Source organism: Cervus elaphus, chromosome 24 (genome assembly GCF_910594005.1).
Source record: "Cervus elaphus chromosome 24, mCerEla1.1, whole genome shotgun sequence".
Lineage (NCBI taxonomy): Eukaryota > Metazoa > Chordata > Mammalia > Artiodactyla > Cervidae > Cervus > Cervus elaphus.
This window is the reverse complement of record NC_057838.1, coordinates 46,080,341-46,087,326: the sequence shown is the minus strand read 5'-3', so window position 1 is coordinate 46,087,326 and position 6,986 is coordinate 46,080,341. Positions and strand designations below refer to the sequence as shown.

Genomic DNA, 6,986 nt, shown 5'->3' with positions numbered 1-6,986 from the left:
ACTGGCTGAAATTTTCAAGGACACATAATGCCCTATAATATCCAAATTTCTTAGGTCTGCTTACAACTTTCCTACAAACAACTTGTTTAGCATTTCCTCCTGTTGGAAGAGGGTAGTTCTGGAATGCAGAATGACTAGTCATTCCTCAAACAAGACACTTTCTACTCCTTTGTGTCTATACACACTCACTTCCCACTGTTCTTGGTGTCCTTATCGAGACCTGTCCTGTCCCTTACCCATTCATTTTTTAGGATCCAGTTCCTAATAACTACACTGAGAAATGACCTTAGCTCTACTCTAGGCTCCAGTCCTCCTCCTTTGTGCTTCTTTACAATTACGCACATACCTCTAATGCTACAGTTGCCACATTTCATGACAGTGATCTATTTATGTCTTCATCACTAGCCTGTGAGCTTCTCAAGGGCAAGAAATGAACCATCTTCCAATTTCCAGCACCCAGCACAGGACTTGGCCCCCAACAGATATAGTTGCTTAAACAAATTAGGTCAAAACATAAGACACCAACTGTTAACCTCCTCTACAGAGTTCTTTCACATTCATTCCCTAAGCTTTCCATGTGTTTGATTACTATAGTAAATATCAGATTTGCTTTGAATGAGAACTACATTTGTGCATGGGATTTGTGAGGACTGGAATAGTACCTGTTGACTTGTCACATATGACAGTATCCTGTACACTGAAACCGTTCTGTGAAGCTCTGCAGATCTGAAATGAACCTAACGAGCTTCTTGGGTTTTAGCCAAGTTATTATAAAGCCTTCTACTACTCTGAGGAAACAATTATCTCCAACACAGGAGTGAACGATCTATCACAATGCTGTTTGATGTTTCAGAGTCTCACATTCCTATGACAGGAGGTAGGTTCAAATCAGGTTGGTGTACTGTCAACTTTGATTACGTTGGTCAACACCCAACCCAGATAATGGCAATGTAGTAGGTTTAAAAAGAGGGGAATCATTTTAGAAAGCAGAAGTCAACTGAAGAAGTAGTAATAATTTAGAGGGAAATATACTTCAATCTGAAAGAGTGTTCATAGATCCACTCTCTTTCTCTTTTCTTGCATCATAAATTTGTTCCCAGTGAAGAAACATTCATGCATCTTACCTCCTGTCAGAGTCCCAGAGCATGTAAAGGTGAACCCACTGGGGCTGGCCGGAGTAGAAGAGGAAAGCTTTTTCCAGAAAGAACTGTCTGAGGAATTATAAGAATTTTAAACATGGCAAAGGGAGGAACAAATTACTATTTGAAAAATCAGTTGTTGTTTTCCTCCAGTACTGAAGAAAGAACAAAGCATACTCAGTGGATTCCAACTCTTGGAGGATATAAAAAAATGGAATTGTCTTGGGAATTCTTGGTGGGCCAGTCATTAGGACTCTGCACTTTCACTGCTGAGGCCTGAGTTTGATCCCTGGTCAGGGAACTTGAATTCCACAAGCCTTGAGGTGCAGTCAAAAAAAAAAAAAGGCCTTTTTTTAAACAAACTAGTTGTTCAAATTAGCATACAATCATTTCAGCTTTTCTAAATAAAAGTTTTTTTTTTTTTTTTTAAAGAAAGAAAGAAATTTGTGAGATACTAGCACATGGCTCTCTCAGTGACTCCTTGAGAGGTCTTTGCATTTTGCATTCTACAAGGCCTCTGGCAACCTCAAGCTCAATTCTTTCTCCCTCACCACCCTGCAAGCATCTACTGATCACTGGCTGAGCATGAAGCACTGTGCCAGGCACCACTAGGACAGATGATTGGGTAGAGAAAATATAGAATCAGAAAGCATTATTGGGTACTTTAAAATAATACTTTCAAAATCAAGGGCAAGAAAGATCACAAGCCAATAGCAAGAATAACACCAGTAACTCCACTAGGCCATACAGGTATTTGAATTCAGACTTGTTGGATATTGCACAATGGATAACAGAGATAATGATTCTCATGGTTATAAATGATCAACATTTGCTGCTCTAAGACAGTGATAATTGAAATTAATGTAACTGCTTCTAGGATGAAGACAAATATTAATATGGCCACTGCTTTCTTCACCAACTTTATCTCTTATCACACTCCCCCTCCTCAAGTATTTCAGTCACAGTGGCCTTTATTCAGAGTCATGGACACTCTCTGCTTCCATGATAAGATTTGTACATACTCTTCCCTCTGTCTGGAACATTCTTATCTCCCCCCACTCCCTCACTCACAAAAGTAACCCCTAATTATCCTTTCTATCTCAGCTCAGTGTCACTTTCTCAAACTTACTTCCCTGACTTTTCAGACCAGATTATATCCTCCTTTCATACACCATCCCAGCATTCTTTACCTCTTCTTCAGAATATTTATGGTAGTTACAATTTTAAAAAATCTTATTCTTATCTACTTATCTGGCACCTCTACAAGACAATGAATTTCATGAAAACAGGGAGACAGTTACTTTTTGTTCACCACTGGCTGCTCAGTGCTCAGCAACATGCAGGGAACACAGAAAGTACATGATAAAAAAGTGCAATAAATGAGTAAAATATAAGTTAAGGTGTCTTAAAAATATTACTATAGTGATTACTACTACAATATTAAGAGTTTGAAAAGAATTCTACGTTGGCAGATATGAAACGAAGATATGAAAAAGTTCAAAGTGAAAAAGAAAAAAGCTATAGAAAAGGATTGTTGGAGAAGAAATTCAAATATATACAAAGGTGTAGATTTAATGTGGATTCTGAAAACATGAGGAATGATGGACAAGACACTTCATGAAAAACGGGAATTAATGGACAAGAATCCTCTCAAAAAAGCTGTAATGCTAGGAAAAATATGGGGCGCAGATCTTTCAAACTCTGAGGAAAAGGAAAGAGTGATATATTAATGGTAGAAATGCAGACTTTTTCTGGACTGAGTATGAAAAACACATGAGAATGTAATGACTTTAAAGACTGAGAAATTCCAACTCTAAATTCTAAATCCACCCTGTATATTTCACCAATGTGAACTATGAAGTAAAGCACATAAATTATGGATGCAGGAGTGAGGTGAGGGTGTAGGCCTATGGAAATAAAAACTTGTGATTAATACATCTGTCAGAAATTAGAATGCTACGCCAGCTGGTGATTTGCTTTAAGCTTGTCTCCCTGCGAGTTCATGTTGCAAAAGATGCCAGCTGTTCAATTCGACATCACCATTTGTTTCTTGTGGACCACCTAGAACTGGGTCTTAGACTGAGATCCGCATCATAAGAAGAAAATCACCTTCTTTATTAGCCTGAAAGAAGTCTGTGGGCTCCCATATAACATGCATGACTATGGCTAGGTGGAATCATTGGGCCAATAACCAAACTACTTTTATGAAAGTACCCTGCAGAAAATCCTTGGTGAGGGTTGCAAGGCTGTTTCCCAAAATTTACTTACAATGTCTAATGGACCTGGCCCAGGAAACTGGTTCCCTCAGCAATTACAGAGCCCCCTAAAAGACTAGGCGTGTAGTCTGATGATTCAAATTCTCAGACAGGAAGCAGTTCAGGGCACTTCCATGATGTGAAGCCCCCGGGCCCACAGGAACAGACTCACTCTGAAACGACATTGTTTTCTCTGCCTCTGCTCGTCTTTATCCTCTATCCTGATACCAGGTGCCTTCCTGGCTCTGTAAGTGGTGGGTTTCTCTGCAACATGACTCTTGTAAAGAGCCTATGATTAATTATAGAAGAGACAGAGGCTTGGATAATCAATTGTGCAATGCACCTGTTCATAACCAATTTCATGCTTCCTCTCATCCTCTTAATGGCACATGGCCAATTTCTCAAAGGTTTAGGGTGAATTTGAACATTTGGGGTCTGCAGAAAATCCTGTGGGCATAATGTTAGTGGGAGTGGAGAGCTATTAATACTTGGTTACACAATACTTAACAAAATGACAGAGAAACTCTTATGGAAGGAAATTTGGCAAAATTCACTAACGTTAGAAAATGTTTCATAGTACTTGACACAGCATTAACACTTTCTTTTTACCAACTGATTGAAGAAATAACCCCTGTAATAAGAAAAAGTACATATACAAAGCTGTTTTTTGATTCATTCATATTATAATAAAGAAATGAATAGAAATTGAATGGCAAATAGAGAAAATGTAAAGTAAGATGTGGTTAGTCCACTTCTGGAAAATAAGTAGCTAGCATCAATGGTAGTTATCAAGACCAGGAAGCAAAATGAAAAAAAAAAAAAAAAAGACAAAAAACAAAAAACAGACCACTTAGAACTAATGTAAAGCAGGGAAAAATAACAGAATAAAAGTTAAATGTATGTGAATGACAAGTAATAAAATACAGTAAACTGAAAGCAGGAAACACAATAAACTGTTTCAACACAAGTTTTTAAACTGTGGGTATACTGGCTGTTTTTTTTAAATTTATTTTAATTGGAGGCTAATTACTTTACAATATTGTGGTGGTTTTTGCCATATATTCACATGAATCGGACATGGGTGTACATGGTTCCCCATCCTGACCCACCCTCCCACTGCCCTCCCCTCAGGGTCATCCCAGTGCACCAGCCCTGAGTACACTGTCTCATGCATCAAACCTGGACTGGCAAACTATTTCACATATGATAACATACATGTCTCAATGCTATTGTCTCAAATCATCCCATCCTCGCCTTCTCCCACAGAGTCCAAAAGTCTGTTCTTTACATCTGTGTCTCTTTTGCAGTCTTACAAATAGTGTCATCGTTACCATCTTGCTAAATTCCATGCTGCTGCTGCTAAGTTGCTTCAGACATGTCCAACTCTGTACGACCCCACAGACGGCAGCCAACCAGGCTCCTCCATCTCTGGGATTCTCCATGCAAGAACACTGGAGTGGGTTGCCATTTCCATCTTCAATGCACAAAAGTGAAAAGTGAAAGTGAAGTTGCTCAGTCGTGTCCAACTCTTCGTGACCCCATGGACTGCAGCCTACCAGGCTCCTCCATCCATGGGATTTTCCAGGCAAGCGTACTGGAGTGGGTTGCCATTGCCTTCTCCATCTTAATTCCATATATATGCATTAATATACTATATTGGTGTTTTTCTTTCTGACTTACTTCACTCTGTATAATAGGCTCCAGTTTCATCCACCTCATTAGAACTGATTCAAATGCATTCTTTTTAATAGCTGAGTAATATCCCATTGTGTATATGTACCACAGCTTTCTTATCCATTCGTTTGCCAATGGACACCTAGGTTGATTCCTTGTCCTGGCTATTGTTAACAGTGCTGCAATGAACACTGGTGTACACGTGTCTCTTTCAATTTTGGTTTCCTCATTGTGTATGCCCAGCAGTGGGACTGTTGGGTCATATGGCAGTTCTATTTCTAGTTTTTTAAGGAATCTCCATGATGGCTGTACTAGTTTGCATTCCCACCAACAGTGTAAAAGAGTTCCCTTTTCTCCACACCCTCTACAGTATTTATTGCTTATAGACTTTTGGATAGCAGCCATTCTGACTGGCGTGAGATGGTACCTCACTGTGGTTTTGATTTGCATTTCTCTGATAATGAGTGATGTTGAGCATCTTTTCATGTGTTTTTTAGTCATCTGTATGTCTTCTTTGGAGAAATGTCTGTTTAGTTCACTGGCCAAGTTTTTGATTGGGTTGCTTATTTTTCTGGAATTGAGCTGCAGGAGTTGCTTGTATATTTTTGAGATTAATTCTTTGACAGTTGCTTCATTTGCTGTTATATTCTCCCATTCTGAAGGCTGTTTTTTCACCTTGCTTATAGTTTCCTTCATTGTGCAAAAGCTTTTCAGTTTAATTAGGTTCCATTTGTTTATTTTTTTGCTTTTATTTCCATTACTCTGGGAGGTGGGCCATAGAGGATCCTGCTATGATTTACATCAGAGAGTGTTTTGCCTATGTTTTCCTCTAGGAGTTTTATAGTTTCTGTTCTTACATTTAGATCTTTAAACCATTTTGAGTTTATTTTTATGTATGGTGTTAAAAAGTGTTCTAGTTTCATTCTTTTACCAGTTTTCCCAGCACCACTTGTTAAAGAGATTGTCTTTTCTCAATTGTATATTCTTGCCTTCTTTGTCAAAGATAAGGTGTCCATGGGTGCATGGGTTTATTTCTGGGTTTTCTATCTTGTTGCATTGATTTATATTTCTGTCTTTGTGCCAGTACCATACTGTCTTGATGACTGTAGCTTTGTAGTATAGGCTGAAGTCACTTAGGTTGATTCCTCCACTTCCATTCTTCTTTCTCAAGATTGCTTTGGCTATTCAAGGTTTTTTGTATTTCCATACAAATTGTGAAATTGTTTGTTCTAGTTCTCTGAAAAATACCATTGGTAGCTTGACAGGGATTGCATTGAATCTATAGATTGCTTTGGGTAGTATATTCATTTTCACTATATTGATTCTTCCAATCCATGAACGTGGTATATTTCTCCATCTATTTGTGTCCTCTTTGATTTCTTTCATCACTGTTTTATAGTTTTCTATATATAGGTCTTTTGCTTCTTTAGGTAGATTTATTCCTAAGTATTTTATTCTTTTTGTTGCAATGGTGAATGGAATTGTTTCCTTAATTCCTCTTTTTGTTTTCTCATTGTAAGTGTGTAGGAATGCAAGGGATTTCTGTGTGTTAATTTTATATCCTGCAACTTTACTATATTCATTGGTTAGCTCTAGTAATTTTCTGGTGGAGTCTTTAGGGTTTTCTATGTAGAGGATCATGTCACCTGCAAACAATGAGAGTTTTACTTCTTCTTTTCCAATCTGGATTCCTTTTATTTCTTTTTCTGCTCTGATTGCTGTGGCCAAAACTCCCAAAACTATGTTGAATAGTAGTGGTGAGAGTGGGCACCCTTGTCTTGTTCCTGACTTTAGGGGAAATGCTTTCAATTTTTCACCATTGAGGATAATGTTTGCTGTGGGTTTGTCATATATAACTTCTATTTCTTGAGGTATGTTCCTTCTATGCCTGCTTTCTGGAGGGTTTTTTTTTTTTTTT

The 6,986-nt window shown here is 38.1% G+C and overlaps 1 non-coding gene across 1 annotated transcript; it reads left to right on the top strand.

The window, feature by feature from the left end:
- The first annotated feature begins 1,094 nt into the window (after window positions 1-1,094).
- On the top strand, window positions 1,095-1,220 carry LOC122683370. The gene has a single exon (XR_006337717.1). It is a non-coding gene; the product is annotated as a small nucleolar RNA SNORD22 (small nucleolar RNA).
- The last annotated feature ends 5,766 nt before the right edge of the window (window positions 1,221-6,986 follow it).